Source organism: Rattus norvegicus, chromosome 6 (genome assembly GCF_036323735.1).
Source record: "Rattus norvegicus strain BN/NHsdMcwi chromosome 6, GRCr8, whole genome shotgun sequence".
Classification (NCBI taxonomy): Eukaryota; Metazoa; Chordata; class Mammalia; order Rodentia; family Muridae; genus Rattus; species Rattus norvegicus.
In genome coordinates this window covers 33323924-33345022 of record NC_086024.1, presented here as the reverse complement: position 1 = coordinate 33345022, position 21099 = coordinate 33323924, and the positions used below count along the sequence as shown (strand labels likewise).

The 21099-nt window shown below is 42.1% G+C and overlaps 1 protein-coding gene and 1 long non-coding RNA gene across 13 annotated transcripts in view; one reads left to right on the top strand and one right to left on the bottom strand.

The window, feature by feature from the left end:
- Window positions 1-8937, bottom strand: part of Itsn2 (intersectin 2) — a 110733-nt gene extending 101796 nt beyond the window's left edge. For 6 of the 12 annotated variants that reach the window (XM_039113105.2, XM_039113106.2, XM_063261877.1 and 3 more), the window contains exon 1: window positions 8366-8768. The gene's annotated coding sequence lies outside the window, so the exon portion shown is untranslated. Of the gene's footprint in view, window positions 1-8085; window positions 8318-8365 lie in introns of those variants that run through there. The other 6 variants (XM_039113108.2, XM_063261879.1, XM_039113103.2 and 3 more) reach the window with 5 other exon arrangements.
- A 1433-nt stretch (window positions 8938-10370) lies between these two features.
- Window positions 10371-21099, top strand: part of LOC134479114 (uncharacterized) — a 17486-nt gene continuing 6757 nt past the window's right edge. Inside the window, exons 1-2 of the long non-coding RNA XR_010052216.1 lie at window positions 10371-10487; window positions 11068-11170. This is a non-coding gene — a long non-coding RNA (uncharacterized LOC134479114). The remainder of the gene's footprint in view (window positions 10488-11067; window positions 11171-21099) is intronic.

Below are 21099 nucleotides of genomic sequence, written 5' to 3'. Positions count from 1 at the left end.
GAAAAATCAAGGTTAGCCTGGTCTATACCGCAAGGCCTGTCTCAAAAAACCAAAAATGAAAATCAAAAAAAAAAAAAAAATTAAGTTACCTACTAAGAAGCAAAGTCAAATTTAAGAAGTTTAAAAACTTGGAAAAGTATTTCTATCAAATGATATAAGCTACATTGTTACTACAGATAATAGTACTTACCCTCTTTCAAGGCCAGCCATTGGTATAGCTCAAATTTAAACTAGTAAGTTAAGAGTAGAATGATGTCTCTTACCCCAGATAGCAAAACAGAAATCAGAAGCTTCATCAAGGCTGGTGAAAAAGAGGTGAGGTCTATGCAAAAGCCCTGACCTAGGACACTGACTGGAGCACAGGGATTTTCTCTGGGGCTTTTGACAAAGGCTGCTAGTTCACCAGACTCCCTTCAGAGTCTTAGCAAGGTAACGTCAGGACTCTCCAGGTTCTTCACTGTGTTAATAAAAGGTCTAAGTCAGAAGACCTGCTCTGTAAGACTCAATATGGAAAGCATACGGGGTCAGTTGCCTGGAGCAGTGTGTGCCTGTGATCCCAGCTACTAGGAAGGTGTCAAGAGGGGTGGGACTTGGGGAACTCACTTGTACCCAGGAGTTTGAAAACCTGAGCAACACAATAAGACCCTTTCTAAAAGCAAACAGAATAAAATAAAAATGAACAACAAAAATTACCACAAAAAAGACGAGAAAAACCTACAACCACACCCACAAACACATATTGGGGCAAACAGGGCCTTACTTGTTAAGCTCTCCCAAAAACAAGGTTTGTAATACCCAAGATCATTCTCAACAACTCACTGCACACATAATGGGAAATCACCACTTGCGTTTTCGCTCAGGTTTAGTCTCAGGTGTTCTGCTGTTTTCTCCACTAGCTTTCAGACAAGTTTCAATGTTACTTTCTCAGTCCAGGTTTCTATTTCCTATACTTGTAAGTTAATGTTTACAGCATTCCCTAGGAGGGAGTGCTGTTATTAGCTCTTTTGACATTGTCTTTTTTTTTTTTTTTTTTTTTTTGAGGCAGGATCTCATGTGTAGCCTGCTAGCCTTGAACTTGCAGAGATCCACCTGCTTCCCAAGTGCTGGTCTCCTTTTGTGTTTGACTGGGCGTGGGGAGGCATATAAGTGTGTGTACATGTACGCACAGTACTTAGCTTTTATGCGGGTGCTGGGGATTCAAGCTCAGGTCCCAGGCTTATGCAGCCAGCCTGTTATCAACCAGGCCATCTCCCGGCCTTTCACCTCTTGACACCACCAGAGTCACCATCAGCACCTCTAGTTCAAGTCAGTGTTTTTGCCCAGTCATTAAATGTATAAGAAAAGGGATTGAAACCGAAAAATGTACCAAAACTTAGAATTCCATGTAAGTGCTGTGGAGTGAAAAGCAGATGCATACCTCACTCTGCCTTGAGAAACTAGAACGTTATTAGATGAGTAATCTCGGAGGAAATGACTTCTAAATTGAGTAACGAGTACTAAACAATAGGTTTCAGACAGCAGGTCACTGGGTACAGGGTAAATTTTAGAACTGAGAACAGAAATAGACAAAGGCACAAAGGAAAAATCTAGACTTTAAAAGATGATGTCAAGGCACACACCTTTAAGCCCAGCACATGGGAGGCAGGCGGATCTCTGCAAGTTCAAGGCTAGCAGGCTACACATGAGATTCTGCCTCAAAGGAAAAAAAAAAAAGACTATGTCCAAGGAGCTAATAACAGCACTCCCTCCTAGGGAATGGTACAAAAAGTAAATGAGTTATTAAATGAAGAACATTTAGTATATACAACATATACACACACACACACACACACACACACACACACACACACACACTTGAGAAGAGCTACAGAAATATTAACTACCATTACAATTTTTCTTAAATCCATAAACAAAGCTAAAAAGCAAACTTAGAAAAATATAAAACTACATGGAAGCTATACTATTCTTAACATACAGAGAGTTCTTAGGAACAAGCGAGAGGCTGGCGGTGTGGTTCAGTGGTAGAATGGCATGAACGGAGCCTCCGGCTTGTCCCCTAACACCCATAAAGCAGTGGCAGTGCGTATGTCTGTCATCCCAGTGCTCAGGGGGTGGAGGCACGGATCAGAAGTCTCTGTTATCCTTGGCTACACAGTACATTTAAGGCTAGTCTGGGCTATATGGGACTCTGTCAAAAGAAATTAAGAAAAAAGAGAGAGGAAGGGAAGAGAGGACAGGAAAGGAAGGGGGGACAAAAGAACAAAAAACAAAAACAAAACAACAACAAAGCAAAACAAAGTGAACAAGCCAATGAGATAAGAAAGAAACAGAAATGAACATCTTCCAAGAAAAATGGAAAAAGAATGATCTGATACTAACACTTAGTAGTATCAGATCAGTAGAGGTAGAAAAAGTAGTTTTAATAAGTTAGCATATGTTTAAAAGGCAGTGCTTTCAAGGATGTCAGGAAATAAGACAGGTTTCATTCCCACATTGATGCTAATGAATTTCCCTGTGAGGTAATCTGATACTATGTTTACATGGGCATTAAGAAGTGTCCATATGCTCCTCTCCTCCTCTCTCTGTGCCTGATCCCTTTTCTTTCTTTCTTTCTCTCTCCCTCCCTTAAGCCGCCCCCCTCCCCAGGCAACTTCCCTGGCCTTGGTCCTTCGGGCCAGTGAACTGGCCCACCAGAGAGAAGCTTCCCAATAAACCTACCTTTAACATAATCTAAAATAAAAGTGTTCAAACCTTTTGATCCAATGTCTACTACTTGAAATTTATCCTGGGAAATGCTTATCATTGTGAATACAGCTACAGCTACAGGGACGAGAGCTACAACATGATATTAAAGAAAGATTATAGACTATATACCTTCCACAGAAGCGACAGAAGATAGGGATTATAAGCAGATGATCAAATCCACACCCTAGGTCTCTCTCACTTACTGACTGTGTGTTATTATACTGCTCAAGTCCCTCAACTATGATAGACAGGCTAAAGACTACATGAATTTATGTGAAGTGTCCCCAATAACTAAGTTACAACTACTGCTTTATAAAGGTTAGACATTATTACCAATATTCAGTAGTTGGAACATATTCACCAATAAAAGTGAACTGTGAAAAAGCACATGGTAAAAACAGAACCATGTTTTAATAAATATTAGTAAGCTAAGAAGAAAAATTACAGAATAGGAACTGAAGATGTAGTTCAATGGAAAAGCAATTGCCTAACATGCTCCAGGGAGCACAGCAGAAAGAGAAGACATTAAATTATAACAACAGAACAGGTGCATTATCTGTAAAGACAAGTTCTAGGAGGAGATCTACCAAAACATGAGCAGTGGATCTATCAAGAAAGGATCATGGTCTTTGTATTTCCCTACAGTGTCCCAATTTCCTATACAGAACATTTATTATTCATCATAATAAAAATAGTACACATAAAAAGTCAATAAAGTTTTAAACCAAACAATACTTTTAGGAAACAAACAGTACTTTTAGGAAAAATCAAATTAAGTACCCATTCTAAACAATTTGGCAAATCTCTGCTTTAAGCATACACTATGTCAGGGGAAGTTTTTACTAATTTCATCAATAAGAAATATCAAGAGGTCTGCTAGGTACCAACCAAATATGTAATAATAATAATAACAATAACAATAATAACAAAACCATCTTAAATATGGTATCCTAAAATATGAATAACTTATTTACATTAGGGCTACTATGTATTTACTTGTAAATGTACACTATGGATTTGGAGGGGCAGAGTTTCTTGATAATTTTAAAGATAGCAAATTTACTTCTCCCAATTATTCCACACACACACACAACCCAGACACATATTTTCTGTCTTAATTTTCTCCATAGTACTTGGCAATTTCTAAATCCAAGATGTTTTATTGTCTGTATTCTCTTTTCCTGAATTTACGTGCCACCATGGCACGACGGGGTTGTACACTTTATTCACCGGTTATATAATATATCAGACATTTCTCCCAAGAAATCATGCAATACTTATGAAATGAAATGAAAGAATGAACTCTACCCTATGAGTTACGAGTAACTTTTGTCCTTAACTTTCAAAGACAGGAGACAGAGGCTGGGAGTAAAGAAAAGCAAGCTGATACAGAATGAGGAAAAGACAAAGATGAAGAAGAGTTACAGCAGTGAGAGAAGATCTGAGAGTGCTGCGAAGGTGAGCTGCAATATCAGGTCCTCACCATGCTAAACAAACTAGAAAGCCCAGGGCCTGGGGAGTACCGTCAGAAAGATTTACGGTTACCCAAACCTAATCCGGAGGTTCTCTACCCCTTGGTCACCCACATTACTCAGTTCTCTGAACCCGTGCAACCCTGAAGGAATCAGTCAGTTGGAAGGAGAAAGTAAGTCCTAAGTCAGAATCAGTGGGAGGAAGAGAGGAAGGCAAGGAAAACTCCAATACAGGTTGTCCCCTCAGCAAGACAAAAACAATTTATATGCATTTACTAATTTATTTATATGCAGTGGAAAACCTAAAATGACAAAAATGTTCTCTTCTACCACTTGGGTTTTCAGATCTTAATAAAAATGGTTTAGAGAAGTAATACTACTTTGTATTCCCAAGTGACCCACACCATTCTTGGCAAATACGGTGTTAAGCTGACAAAATCTACAACCCAGGAGGAAGTTTTAGACATACCTATGCAGGGTTATCTCGGTTGGGTTAACTGAAGTGAGAAGACCCACCCTGAATGTGGACTGCTATTTCAGGAACTGCACACAAGGTAAACAGCCAGGAGAGCTCGGGATCCATCTCTGCTTCCTGACTGGAGATGTGCTGTGACCTGTCTCATTCTCCTGCTGTAATGGACTATACCCTCAAACCGTGTGTCAAAACCTCCCTCAAGGTGCTTCTTGTCAAATATTTTGTCACAGCACAGGAAAAGTAACTAATGGAAAACTGTCACTAATCTTTGAAGTAATCACTTATAATCCCTAAGGATTATGTCATGAATACCAAAAGGCAATGCCACCAAATGTTACATAAATTATGAGATTCATTAACCTGTCCTACCTGGTTCTTATATTAAAGCAGCCATTTGACAAATGCACGAACATATTAGATGGGAGACTGAGAAAGGGGAACAGAGAACAGCAGAAAGAAAATGGCACAGGCTGCTCCTGTCCTAACGACCAATACAAAGCCTGTCGATTTGGATCTCTCACTAGTCTCTGTTCTTTCTCAACACCAGCCTCTTCCAAGTTAACTCCACTTCACGTGGCAAAGAATTTAACCATCTGAATCTGAAGACCCTGAACTGATGATCCACAGTATCAGAAACGAAGGAAACTAAGGAGGAAGACTCTTAGTTTGAACTGAAGGTCAGACCTTGTAATCCATTTTTAGCCTTTCATACGGCTCATTTTGATGCTGATTAAAAACTGAGCAGCAAATGAAAAAGCTATTTTCTACAGTCATTAGAATAAATTACAAACCAGAGAGAGAGAGAGAGAGAGAGAGAGAGAGAGAGAGAGAGAGAGAGAAGGGGGGGAGAGGGAGGGGGACAGACTAGTTAGCTTGAGATTTCTCGTTGAAGCAAGCTGGCTGGAATGAAAACAGGTAACATTTATTGGGCACTTATGCTAAGCACAGTCACTAAGCACTTTATATTATATACAACACTATGAAGTGGGTACAATTATTATCCCCCTTTTACACATGAAGAAGAAACAGAAATTAGGGAATTACAGAAACTTGCTTGATACAGCTATTTGGAGCTGGATCTGAGGTAGGAGCTTTTAACTAGAGAGCCTATACTTTTATCCAACGAAGTTGTAAATACGTATGCAATTTTTATTAGACTGACCTTCCCTCAAATGAACATGAATCAACAACGAAAAGGGTCCATAAAACATAAAACAGGTGGCTAAATATAACAAATTAAATTCTGATAGTAGACCCCTGACTGTCTGCCACAAGCCTGTTGTATATCTGTACAGCAAATAGCAAAGTTATTTAGTGTCTTGATTATTGGCTGTGAAGTCGTTTCTGAAAACACTGCAAATAAAGTACATTGCACTCTTAGAGTTCTGAAAATACATCATTTCTCGGTCTATTCACGGTCCTATTTCTGCTCAGTTTCCTCCCTTCCTCCCCCATTTCCTCTGTGCCTCATATCCTTTAAGCCCCGTTCAGTTCCTCTTTCTCAAGAATACCTACATGCACACTTTACCCCAGAGGATTTGTTCATGTGCAACCATTATACAGACTTAACAAAAAAGAGTCAAGTATAAATACAATTCAGATGTATGCTCAGCTTCAGGTCTATGCAACGGCAGAAAGAGCTTAGGCTGAACTGAAACAAGACACAATTAGTTAAATGCTAACATTTTACTTCTTTATCTGATGGGAGGACATGACTTACAAGGCCTCCATGTGCTTTAAAGAAGTATACAAAACACTGGGCATAGACTCTAATATTAGTAAGTGCTCTATAAATACCACCATAGAAGATATGCTGTAATACTAAAGGAAGTTTAGTGGATGAGGCACAATACATATTTTTTATCAGAAAAATGGAACTCTGTGAAACTCCATATTGAAGTAGAATCAAAACTAAATTATCTTGTGACTGAATGCCTCTGGTGGCAGACAGCTTGCTGAGAATATGTAAAATGGTCAGTTTACTCCTTAATATACACATACACACACATACATACATACATACACACACACACTCATGCACACGCACATACACACGCACATACACACCCTCTAAAAATTCTAAGATTATATAAGAAAATGTCCACCTTGTAATAAGAGATACAATAACTATAGGATAAAATGACAACCAAGATAAAGAAAATCTTGAAAACTTCTCTAAGTTTGGGCAAAGGGTGTGTGCTACTCTATTTTTGTAAAAACCCATTTTTAAAGTACAAATCCAATCCCCTGAATATACATAACATATCTCTTCACACTCAGGAGAAATCTGGATTTGAGCCTTCAGATGTGTTGAATAAGGGCTTTTTTTTTTTACTCAGTAATTCAACACCGGACCAGTTTTCACTATTTCACCTTTCATCATAGAGATGAATAAAGAGAACGCGTTAAATAGTTATCAACATTACATCGAACAGCAGCAATACACGTTTTTTCTTCATTCTTTAAAAAAAAAAAACCTTCCATTTTGCTTGCTTAATTATAAGGCAGTCATAGGAATAATCACCAACCTAGAGGCAAACACATAACTTTGAATTTTGCAGGCCTCCCATCAATTCATATAAAGGTTGTAGACGATGTTTCTAGATTGCTTTTAGGTTTTAGCACTGACAGACAATATAGCAAACCTTAAAGGGAAGTTAGCAATTTCTCAGAGGCTTAAGTAGCTAGCGTGGCCTCCAGTCTGTACTACCTAAATTAAGCTAACAACACAAAATTCCAAGTGACACCTTGCCTCCGTGAACCAGACCAAAAAAAAAAAAAAAAAAAGCATGTAGTAAAGGAGTAATTTCTGGGTTAACTTGAAGTCCTATTATAAAGTGATAAAGTGGCTGGCTCTATTCAAAATGTTTCTATTCACTATGAATCCAAGTTTCAAATGAGCGTATTTGTCATGGGCAATCACTGAATAATACAGCACGTGATCAATACATGCAAACAGTGTCTTTCTGCAGAATGAAACTTGCAGCCTCAGTTTACCCATTCACTATGCACTTGCAGGCGCCTCTTCTCCCTTAAAAAAGCAATGAACTTTACTCTAGCTACAGAGATTCTTTCTCGCCGTGCTGCTTCCTATATACCCTGGAAGTGCATAATGCAGAAGTCGGCGCTTAACATTTCTCAACTTTAGCTGTAATAACGCGAGCAGTGGACGCCAAGCATCCGCCCACTGTCCTCTCGTGACTCTACTTTGACGCACCGGGATGCGGTTCACCTGACACTCTGCAGCAACCCTGGCCAAGAAGGGTAAAAAGGAAAAGAAAAATCAACTGAGCCAGAATAAAATGGGTCCCCAAGGCAACGCGCACCCAGCCCAGATGCCCCTAAGGAAAGCCGGGGACCCGGTCGACACCAGCGATAGGGGGAGGCTGTCACCTGCCAAGCGAGGCCGCAGCGAGGGGCCCCGGCTTCCCGGCCTCTGAGAGGAGCGGCCCCCCGGCCCCGCGGCGGAGGCAGGAACCTGGGGCCGGAGGTTTCCGCCCCGCGCGGCCGTGCTCGGCCAGGGCCTAGGGCGGGGGCCGCACGCGCTTCCGAAGACCGTACCCAGCGGTGTGCGGCGCGCAGCCCCCTCCGCCCGGCCCAAGGAACCCCGGGGGCGGCGGCGGCCGCACCTGCCCCGCGCCCCGCAGCCGCGCTGACGGGCGGCTTCACCCACCTGGCGCCTCGCGCACGTCACGGCGCGACCCCGCGCGCTCCTCAGCCCCGGCGCGCTGGCGCGGCCAGGCTCCTGGAAGACCCTGCTGGGCCGTGGCCGCCTCCGCCGGGTCAGTCGTCAGGCGGGCCGCAGCGAACCTGTTGCGCAGCCTGTCACGGCCGCTGGGCTCTCCGCCGGCGCCGCCTCAGCCCCACAACAACATGGCGGCCGCTGCCTCCGCAGGAAGCCGGGGGGCGGGGAGGCGAGCGACGGGCGGGCAGTGACGGCCCGCCCGCCTAGCCGCGGGGCACCGACTCCTCACCGTGGGGAGCGTGACACTCCGTGGTGCCCCTCCTCACCCCCGGAACCGTGGAGGGCGTGGGCCAAAGTGCTTCTCCTCCCGCGAGGTTCCGAAGCTCCGCAGCTGACAGCCCTTCCAGGAGCTGCCAAGACCCACCTGGCTCCTCCTCTTTGAGGTGACTTGCGGAGACTGGGTGGGACATTTCCTGCCACACTGGACCCTAAGGTTTTGGAAAAGGCCAAGAGATATCCAGGACATCTCTGTTGGATCACACATGGAGCTTGCTCTCTCTCATGCTGGGACGTTCTTACTCACTGACGGTCTCTTCGTTAATATATGAGCAAGCATTTCCTGAGAATGGGGAATGAATGGTTAGAGGTGCAGAGGAGTTGCCTCCACCTTTGCTGCAGACCCTTTTCAAGGACTCCCCTTAAAGGATTTACCACACCCAAGAGTCAGCTATCCATTACACCATCACACTCGCGCGTGGGCACTCACCCACACATACAGCCTCAGAAAGAACATCCCCTGTTCACACAGAAGAGCGAGCCCATCACAGGAAGATGCCCCAGTCTTTTCTACTTGCAGAAGCTAGACATTCTTATCCATCTAATAGAAGAAACTCATACTCGGAACTTCTATTTTGTGGTCTCCTCACTCGAGTCACCACTTTATCTAGAGCTAGCTGTTTGACAGAGACAACAACACCCCATCGACAAAAAAGGCTTTCTTTAGATTGGGGTGAGGAAATGAGGGTTCCTAACGAGCAAGATGGGAGTCTAAAGATTCAAGATTTTCGTGGAAAGGGCTGTACTGAGATGCAAAAACTCATTACCTAAACTGGTGCCTGTTGTAATCCCTACACTCAAGAGAAAGAGTCACATCAGTCTGACTGATGAGAAGGACTGTGAATTTGAGGTCAATCTAGGCTATATAAATTGTTTCAAATATCCCATAAATAAGTGGATGTTTTTCAGACATTAGTATCCCTATGGTTTCTGTTGAAATGTGAGAGATCTGTGCAGATCAGATGACCCCGGGCTTCATTTCTTACCTGTTGGGGCAGATGAAGATAGCAATTCTGACTTGAAAGGGATGGCTGAAATGCTCAGGCCCAAATGGACAACCGACTCTTAGGAATTTAGCAAACATTGATGGTGATAAACAGGCTTTTCTTGCTCTCCGTGTTTCTTAACTCTTCGATTAGGACTTGACCAAGACCTGACAGACAGGTCCTGAGCTTTGGTGACACAGAGACACCTGGCTCCTTGGTATCAGTCGAGGAGGTCCCTGACTTCCTGGAGACCAGTTAATACTTCTCTGCCTACCAACAAGCTACTCAAGTTAAGAGAAGCAACTCTTGGGGTTGGGCATTTAGCTCAGTGGTAGAGCGCTTGCCTAGCAACCGCAAGGCCCTGGGTTCGGTCCCCAGCTCCGAAAAAAAGAGAGAGAGAGAGAGAGAGAGAGAGAGAGAGAGAGAGAGAGAGAGAGAGAGAGAAGCAACTCTTAAGCACCTGTCAGCATTTCATCCCAGTGGTCCCTTCCCATGCCCATCTCCAAGGGTCTGAGCATGATGAGAATCCTTCTCACAGTCCCACAGGGAGTTGGTCTGTTAAGAAACTGAGTTTAATTCCTCATGGGCAGATAGTTAATCTCCATTTCCCTCCCATCACTGGTGAGTGCTGCGTGCATTTTGATATTCCGGACCTGGTAACATTCACCTTGTCTTATTTCTAGAATAAGAAATGAAAAACTTGCCAGATCCTTGGGAGGAGGAGGATGTGGGTGGAGTGCATTTTAAGGCCTCCCTTGAAGAAACTGCAAAGCTATCAGAAATTGGAGGTATATATGTCTGCCTGCAGTATCCCAAACAGTAAATCAGCAACTCAGTTTTCCCCCTTTTTTGGTGCATGGGGGGTGGGGGGGTGGGCAGTGACCTAGGGTCTGTCTGTGTAGCCTTGGCTGTCCTGGAACTCTCTTTGTAGATCAGGCTGGCCTCAAAGTCACAGGGATCTGCCTACCTTTGCCTCCCAAGTGCTGATAGTTAAGGTCTCTATTCATACCTTTAGACCAATCTATCTATCCTGTCACAATGTAAGAGTATGAGGACCTCCCGTAGCCTAGCTTCTTTTATATATACATATGTGATTCTGGAATAAATCTGGACGTTTACTATGTGGTGGATAGGGATAACTAATGAGGGAAGAAAAGAAATGAAGGATTCTCAGATTCCTGGGCAGGCCTTGCTGACTGACAGTAGTTCTGCTTAACAAGTAAAGAATAGAATTTTGGAGGCAGGCAAACACAGAAGCAACCCAAGAAATGTTCTTGCTGCTTTTAGATCTTTTTTTCCCCCCTACTCATATGCAAAAAAAAAAGTTTTTTTCTTTTCAATACCCTTCTCTCCCTCTGCCTTCTTTAGCCAAATTCCAGGGCACTCGGTGTCTAACAAGAACTTCAGCATCTGAAACAGTCACTCTGTCCTAGAACTCATCACACTCAGTCTGTAGGAATGCATGATTCAGGTAGGTGTTGCATCCACCCTCCCAGTTCATTCCTCCACTCATGGGCTGGTCTTGAAACTACCTGTGAATTCCCTAAGAATTTCCCAAATTCGACTGTCATCTGTTCACCTCTATCGTGGACTGGAGATGAAACAAGTCCTACCTAAGTCAGAGACTTAGGTTCTTGTCGATTCCCTAAAAGACTGGTAATTGGTGTAGAGTGAAAGGCTTAGGAAGCCGTGAAGTAGACAGTATACATCGTATTTTTCTCCTTCTGCCAAATCTAGGATAGGTTCTTAGGCCGTGAGGAACCCATTCACAAGCTTGTTTTCCTTCTTGCTCCTCCCAGCCATAGATCCTATTTTCTCTCAATTTCCCATTTCGTAGTCTCCAAAGATCCCATTCTTCGTCCAAAAACCTACGCAGCTTATCTTAAAAGAAGACTATCATGGTAAGAAGAGGCTAGAAGAGACAGAAGGAAAATGTCCACATTTCAATCATACCATGAGATAAATACCATATAGGAAGCTTGCGTGAACCTAGAGCTTGTAGACTGCCTATGGAAGTGCCATATATAACCTTAGGGTTTTTTTTTTCTTTGTATAGAATGGAGTTTATTCAGAGCGTGGGGAGGGGAGTTGAGAGGGTAGTAGAGACAGAGAAAGGCAGAAAGAGCAAGCAGAGAGAGAGAGAGAGAGAGAGAGAGAGAGAGAGAGAGAGAAGAGAGGGGAGTAGAGTAGTAGAGGCTGGCCATGAGCGCCTGGAGAGAGATGGAAGGAAGGGAATGAGGAAAAAGGGGGAAGACCCAAGAGGATAGAGCAGAAGCAGGAAGGCAAGAGCAAGTATAACCTTAGTTTTAAACAAATAATTCATAAGGAAATTAAGAGGCTCTGGCCAACAGAAACCGTACTGATTTACCCGGGTATTTGTTACTTCTGATGGTCTTCATTCTTTCCCGAGTTTCCATTTATAAATTCCTTTAAATAACTTTATTTAGTGTTTAAAGCTGTAGTGCAGGTCTATTTGCCACAAAATTTTACATTTTATATGAAAATTTAGAAGTTACTTGCTTTCATATTCATGTGTAAAATATGCAGTCTGTGGGTGTGAGTGAAAACAAGTGAGGTAGCTCAGTGGATAGACACATCTGCTGCCATACCTGATGGCTTGAGTGTGCCCTCTGTGTCCCAAGGATGGGAGGAGATAATCAACACCCACAAGCTGTCCTCTGACTTCCACCTCTAACATGCACCGTGGCGTGTGCGCACCCGTGTATGATAATAATCACATGCAAATATAAAATGAGAAGCTACCACTGTCCTCCTTCTGACAGGTATCTTTAACTGTTTGGTATCCTCATTAGATGTGTCCCAACAGTGTAACAGTGCTTCCCTGCGGAGCACCAAAAGCCCTGCGCCACCCTCCCTATGCCCAGGGCATCCGCGGAGATGAGTACTGGGAAGTGGACCTGTTTAAAGCTGTGCTCCTTTGACCTTTGGGAGGAGCTTGCTCATGTCTACTGTCAGCCAGGGCATCTGTTTTAGTGTATTATAAAAAAAAAAAAAAAAGGTGGGACCTCGGGATTCCTCACTCCTATATTCTCTCCCAAGAAATGGGTGAAAGGTGACATTTTCCCTTTCTCTGTTCCTTTGTCCTTTCAAAACTTAGAAGGAACTACTGACAGTAGTGATTAAAGCTTGAAGATTTAAAGTCAATCTAGGAAACAAGATTGAGGTTGACCTACTATAACATGGCTATACACATGATGAAAACTAGGTCAGGGTAGGGGTTCAAGGTCCAAGAAAAGGTCTAGGCCTTCTGTGAGACATGTTTGTCCAGTCACCAATTGAGTTGTTTGTTTTTTATAAAATTAAAAGTTATAAAGAACCTGATATGTTCCTAGTTTATAACCATAGTCAGAGGGCAAACTGATCTTTGGGTTCACTTCTCTACTAAACCTTACAAACCCTCTTTAGAGTACAGAATAGAGACAGCGAGGTGGAATGACTTGGAGAAAGCAGTGGGAAGGGGAATCTCCAGCTGTAGTATGGGCAGAGTATTGCCACTCTCAGGCCACTGGAGTTGTATGTATATAACTTGAGACTCTGGCTTAGAGCCGGATGGGACTGGAAAGGCAGTGCCAGGCAAGCTGGGGAGGGAAGTCGGCCCAGACTTGGTTCAGTGCCAGCACTGCAGGGTGGAACCAAAAGCCTGCTTCCAAAGGCCTGGAAACCCTGAACAGGGTGTGCTCATTCATGACTGAAGCACCAGGGGCTTCCAGTCTGGCAGGTGTAGCTCAGAGAATGGGAATCCAGTGTGCATTCAAGAGTCAGACATGCTTCTTCCAGTCTGCTGTGTATCCCCAGCTGTCTACTTATGTCACTGTTACTGCCTGCAGACACACTAGATACCAGTTGACTTCTTGTAATAACCTAACTAATAATACAGCCTTTTGTGCTGGGCAGGTCTTCTATTTTTAAAGATTTATTTATTTTATTTATATGAATACACTGCAGCTGTCTTTAGACACACCAGAAGAATGCCTGGGATCCCATTATAGATGGTTGTGAGCCACCATGTGGTTGCTGGGAATTGACCTCAGGACCTTTGGAAGAGCAGTCAGTGCTCTTAACCACTGAGCCATCTCTCCAGCCCCTAGACAGGGCTTTTATTTTATTTTATTTTATTTTAACTTTTTAGTTTTTCATTTTCATGGTGCTGAAAATGGAACCCAGGACCTTACACTTACTAAGCATGTTATATCACAGAGCAGTACTCTCTGCTCCTGATTTTGAAAACTTTTACTTAATTCTTGTATCGAACTTGAGAATTGAATTTCCCATCATTTAACCTTGATTGGCTTGTTTTTTTACAAGGAAAGGTAAAAAATCAGGATTCACCTTATATTTGAGAATTTTCTGAAGCCCATTTTTGATTTTCTTTTGCTCCTTTACCTAAAAAAAATCAATAAATCAATCAATCAATCAATAAATAAATAAATAAGTAAACAAACCTTGCTGTTATGCATCCAGATAGCAGTAATGTTTTACTTTGAAGCAAAGCAGCAGAGTAAATCCTTGGCACTGCTAGACTCAGAGTGGCCAAACAAACTTTTGTTTCTAATGTTAGCATTTTTTTATAAGACAATGTCTTGAAATGATCTTAAGAAAGATAATCGCTGAACCTAGGGTACATGCCTACAATCCCAGCTATTTGGGATGCTGAGGCAGGTTCACAGGTTTAAGGTTTCTTTGGGCTACACAGTAGATTCAAGGTCAGCCTGAGTAAGGCAGCAAGACTGTGTCTTCCTTAGGGTTTCCATTACTGTGAAGAGACACCATGACCAAGGCAACTCTTATAAGGACAACATTGGGGCTGGCTTACAGGTTCAGTTCATTATCATCAAAGCAGGAACGTGGCAGCATCCAGGCAGGCATGGTGCTAGAAGAGCTGAGAGCTCTACATCTTCATCTGAAGGCAAACAGGAGAAGACTGGCTTCCAGGGAGTTAGGAAAAGGGTCTCAAAGCCACCCAAAGTGACACACTTCCTTCAACAAGGCCACACCTACTTCAACAAGGCCACACCTCCTAATGGTGCCACTCCCTGGGCCAAGCAAATTCAAACCACCAGACTGCCTCAGAAGGAAATGGGGACAAAAGGGAAGAACTGAGAGAGGAGGGAAGACAAGGAAAAGCAGGGGAAGAAGAGTTCAGGGGAGGAAAGGGAAGAAGGATGATACATGTCTGGTTATTACTAGCTCTTTAAGGATTGAGACAAGAAGTTCATAAGTTTGGGGCTAGCCTTGGCTACACTACAAAACATTATCAGGAAGGAAGGAGAGGAAGTGAGGAGTGGTGGGTAGACACGAAGTAGCCCCAGCGCCAACACTGTAGCAGGGGGAGCCGCAGGTAAGTGTGAGGATACATTTTGATATAAAAAATAGGCCTTTATTGACTTCACTTACAAAAACAAAATCCAAGCAATGAAATTGCGTCCTGAAGTAGAATCAACAATGTAAAGCTGGTCAACATCCTCACCCTTCCTGGGGAGGGCTGGACCAGGGGATTTCTGCTCAGGAGACTGGTGGTGACTATGATGTGGTTCTTTGACTATGATGTGCATTTTGCCATTCTGATTTCTTCCTACTGTGTTTAGTGCATCCAACTGGTGGGTCGTTTTTAGTCCTTACAGTTTAGAACTGCCTGATTCGATGGAGGAAAACAAGAAAGAGCGGCAATGGGCTACTTGAAATTGATTCAGCCTCAAAAGCATCCCTCAATGGGCGAACATTTGTTCTCATAAAGGGAAATCTTGAGTGTCGGAGAAATCCCATCATTTGAACAGCCCACTCATCCATGAGTACTGTATTCATAGTCCATTGTAGCTTTGCTTTAGCTTTTGTTAATTTTAGGGGAGCATTTGTTTATACTTCACACTTAGTTTCACAAAACCAAGGCACTTACTTCTGCTTCCCTCTATTTTTCTCTCTTAAAACACATAACTGGATTGTTTTTAGTCATAGTGTATTTTCTAAATTCTTACAAGGCTGTATATTGTCTTACAGTCTTTTGAATGGAGCTCTGTGATTCACGTAATGAGTGTCTTGTTCGTAGCTGATTCTAACTTTTTATTATAAATAATGAGCATTTCATTTCTAAATGTGCTCTTATAGACTACGAACAGTTAGCTATACAATGTCCCCTGAAAGCACTTATTTTTAAAGGCTTGGACTGTAGTTTGTGGGGCTACTGCAAGGTGCAGGAACAGAAGCTTGGCGTGGCTGGCCCAACCACGTGACCCCAGTACTTTGGGGGGGAGTGCTGTGGAGACAAGAGAATCAGGGTTCAAGGGTTTTTTTGTTTTGTTTTGTTTTGTTTTGTTTTTAAGATTTATTCATTTATTAAATATAAGTACACTGTAGCTGTCTTCAGATACACCAGGAGAGGGCATCAGATCTCTTTACAGATGGTTGTTAGCCACCATGTGGTGGCTGGGAATTGAACTCAGGACCTCTGGAAGAGCAGTCGGGTGCTCCCAACCGCTGAGCCATCTCTCCAGCCCAGGAGTTCAAGGTTTTTCATGACCGCACAGTAAGGTTGAGGCTAGTCAGAACTATGATATCTTGTCTCAAAAAACAACAAAAATAACTAAATAAAACAATTTGAAAAGAAGTGGAAAATGGTGGAAGAAAGTTAGGTCATTGGGGCCCACCCTTGGAAGGGGTATTGGAGTCTTATCCTGTCTTCCCTTTGCTTCCCTGTCACCACAAGGTGAGCAGATCTCCTTTGTCACATGGACCTCTGGTGCCATTAGGCCCAGTGACCATAAGCTGAAACCTATACAGCTATGAGCTGAAGTAAACCTTTCCATACGCATGAAACTGCCATCATAAAACCCATTACTTTGTATCTTATCTAAAAAGGAGTAATAAAAGCTTATTATTCCTACTATCACAGAGGTGGAAAACTGATTGATTTCCATCTTTTGGTGTCTATTCTTAGGGTTAATTTTCAAAGCCTTAATCATTGAATGAAAATAATTATTGATAGTTTCTATAATATATATTAATCTGCCATAGCAGTATTAGAATATACTACTTCCACTATGCCCTCCTCAGTTATATTTTATATGCATTTAAACTTTTACTATTTAAAATTATTTTAAATTTCCACTTTTTCTTCTATGCACAGATGATCTGCATTTTTACTACTTATGTTAAATAACAAAATCACATTTTGGTGATAATGTAACTCAATGAATTATTCGTGTGTGCTCTCTTCTGTGATCTGGATGCTGTATTCCTTCAAAACTTGCCTGCTGAGACCCTAAGCCCCTAAATGGTAGTCTAAGGAGGTGAAGTTTCTAGGATGATTAAAGTAATCTAACCACAAATGAGATTAGTGCCTTTATCAGGGGACCTCAGGGGAAGCCCTTGTGCCTTTACCCATGTGGAATGACTCAGCTGGACCATAGTACCTGTGTACCAGAAAGTGAATCCTCACTTGTTTTATGGTGAAACATTTTCTGGGGGACATACATGTCTACTCATCCCAGACAGAGAGCAAAGTATGAACACCACCAAGGGTGTAGTGACAGTTTTAAAAATTCTGGAATTTTGTTTCATTAACACGCATGCACGCGCGCGAGCGAGCGAGCGCGCGCGCGCACACACACACACACACACACACACGCACACACACACACACACACGCACACACACGCACACACACGCACACGAGCGCGCACACACACACACACACACACAGAGAGAGAGAGAGAGAGAGAGAGAGAGAGAGAGAGAGAGAGAGATTGTAAGAATGTACTTTCATTTTTAACCCCAGGTGTAGGGATATGGGGCTGTTTCAGACTGTGCAGTAACTGACCACGGTTTGCCTCATGTACTAGATAATTTCTGCAATTGCGTGACATTTGGGATTCTGGGAACTTAACAGATGGTACATAAATGTGAGAGGAGGTGTCTGTGGTTGGTGGTGGTTTAGGGAGGTTGGTTGCGATTTGCTAGTAGCAGCGGTCAAAGAAGAAACAAAAGAAAAGAAAATAGATTCAGGTATATTCCTGATTTCTCTTTCTCCTTTATCCTTGTTCCTCTCCTAGCTAGTGTTGGAGAGGGATATAAGGTAAGAAAAAGAAGAACACACAAAAAGTAATGGGTTACTTGCAGGAGCAGACTTAAAGACAGCTGCATTACCAAAACCCACCCCAGCATGGGTGACAGCTCCCAAAGTTAGAAACCTGAAGCACACACCTGGCAGCAAAACAGGTTGGAGATTGTCCCTCCTAGTTATTGCAGTTGCTCTAAACCTCTTCTAGGCAGCTCAGGTGGTTTCCGATTCTTCCAGGCAAGATGGTACTGTCTTAGAGTCTTCTTTACAGCTTAGCTCTGTTCAATCAGAAAGGGACTCTCAATTTCTATTGTTTTCTCTGACAGGGAAGGACCTAGTAAATCTGATTGGTTTCAGGAACTTCCCGAAGCTCTTTTTGAGTTGCTTACCTTCACATTTAAGGATCTTCCCTCCAGGATGGAATGTTTTGATGTCAGAGGAAACTGTTAAGCAAAGTTACCACATACTTAATCTGCAAGCACCTTGATATTGGATTTCCCAACCCAGAACTGATAATTGTGCTTTTTATACTATCTAGTTTGTGGTATTTTATTATGGCAGCTCAAAACAGATTAAAGCACTGTCCAGATATACATTATAATATTTCTTTTTAAAAAAATTTACTAATGGGCTGGAGAGATGGCTCAGTGGTTAAGAGCACTGACTGCTCTTCCAGAGGCCCTGAGTTCAAATCCCAGCAACCACATGGTGGCTTACAACTATCTGTAATGAGATCTGATATCTTCTTCTGGTGTGTCTGAGCTACAGTGTACTTATATGTAGTAAATAAATCTTTAAAAAATTTTACTATTATTGTTAATTATGAGTATATGTGGTACCTGTGAATGAAGGCACTCATGGAAGTCAGAAGTATTGGATGCTCCTGGAGCTGGTGTTATAGGTAGTTGTGAATGGCCAAAATCAAACTCAAGTCTTCTGGAAAACTAGCATATCCTCTTAACCATGAAGTCATCTCTCCATCCCCTATTTTAATATTTCTATTTTATCAGTTCACATGAGCTCTTTGCATAATACACTCAAAGAAAGGTTGTTTTGTTCTTGCTTGCTTTCTTTCTTTCTTCCTTTCTTTCTTTCTTTTTTTCTTTCTCGTGTGTGTGTGTGTGTGTGTGTGTGTGTGTGTGTGTGTGTGTGTGTGTGTGTGTGTGGTGGTCCACAGAGGCCAGAAGAGAGCTTTCAAAAACGTAAGAGCTGGAGTTGCATGCAATTGTAAAGTGCTGGGAACTGAACTCCAGGCTTTGGAAGAGCAGATTGGGCTCCTAATCACTGAACAAGCTCACCAGCCTGCAGAAAGGTGTTTTAACAATCATCACGTGATGCTTGCCTATTGTCTCTATTTATAGATTATTATTATTATCTACTTATGAGAAACAAGGATTGATTTCCTTTTGAAATCCATTTGCTTATCTACAATAATCCAGTTGGTGATAGACTTTTATGTTCTGGCAATATGTTCAATGAAGAGTCTATGGCAATAATCGACAATAATCATGACTCCATTAGATGTTCAGTAAATGTTACTGAACACTGGAAAAATAAACATTGTGACAGAAAATAATTTTGTCTGCAATTCAGCAAGGTTAATAATTGACTGGAGGCCCTAAGGAAGTTTCTACAATTCTCTTCTCTGATCCAAATAACAGCTAGGTGGTGTTGTTAGGTGTTTGCTTGTTTGTAACAAGTTCTGTTTCTATAAATAGTAATAACATTACTCTGAGCCTGGGACTATAGGCACATACCACAACGCTCGGCTCTGTCGTTATTAAAACATATTAGTTGTAAAATCTATTGGGATAGACTATGACGATAACATTCACTGACTATATCCAGCACCCTTCCGCCCTTCCCTCTCCTCTCCCTAGTCTCCTCTGTAGTCCCTCAAAATGTTAAACTTTCAGGTTATCTTAAGTACGTTTAAGTATGTTTAAAAGTATTTTAAGTATTATTATTAGTGTGCTCGTGGCGGGTGGCGCAGTCAGGGAACAAGTTTAGGGAGTTGGTTCCTTTTTTGCATTGTGGGTTCTAGGTCATCAGGCTTGAGCAGCAAGTGCTTTTACCCACTTGGGCATCTTGCAGGCCCAACTTCTATTTTTTTAAAGTTTCCACAAATGAGCATGTGTGATACTTGTCACTCTGTGACTAGTTTATTTTGCTCAACATCATGTCCTCCAGATCCATCTATCTATATCTATCCATTTTGCTGCAAACGACAAACTTTCCTTCTTTATGGATGAATGAATGATCCTCCACTATGCACATACACTGCTCACTCTTTTCGTCTACTCACCTGCTGATGGGTATAGAGGTTGAGCCTGCATCTTAGGTGTTGTGAATAGAACGGTACTGCGATATACTTGGACACACAGGCTCTGTGCGCTGACTTCATTTCCTGTGTCCCGTACCTGGAGTGGGACAGCTGTTTTCTGTGGCATTCTCTTGAAGTCAGTGCTCTATCCTAGAACAGGAGTAATGGGAGTGTTAGAAGATTTAAACAGGAACACGAAATTCTACTTTCATACCAACAAGCCCTGGTGAGACTTGTAACTCCTCAGAGATCTACAGAAAGGTCCATGAACTTTGTGCCTTTCAAGTTTAGCCTTGTTTTTAATTTGAGGTTCTGTGTGATCTAAATTGATTTGGTTTTATAAGGTAAGCCTTGGGGCAGAGACCAGGTTTTAACATGTACTTAACAGCTTCTACTGTACTTTCAATTCTTGGAAAATAATAATTAATGGTTAGGCATTGGGTGTTTGGCACAAAACCCTGACTCTAAGTATAATTAACTTTAAGAGCTATTTTGGTATCTGTTGAAAGTGAGATGTGAAGCACTTTATGGCTTCGTAGGAGTCAGAAATTTATCCTGTGCTTGAGACATGTTAAGATATATAATGCATGAGTAGAGTTGCCTGATGAACATGAACTCTTGAGTGGTTTTAATGGAAGAACAGTAGAAATTCTAGAATTAACCTCACAAAAGTCAGATTAAAAGTTTAGAGTGTCTAAACACTTAAAGCACCCATGTTGGTAATTTTGAAAAACAAAATCATGAAACACATTAGATCTTAAAATTAATATCAGTAGTAAACCCAGTAAGTTCTGTAAATTTTTTGTTCAACAGCAGTTTCTTTAAATGCTCAAGTGCTGAATAACTTCCAAATAACGTCTTAATTATGTAAGTACACATGCGAACACAGTTACAGTGCAGGCACACCTTGCTTTGCTACTGTCTTTAGGTCTTTAGTTTGTCTCCTACAAACCTGTACCACATTCTTCAGAACTTTGGAATGCTGAGGAAAGTGTGAACTTTG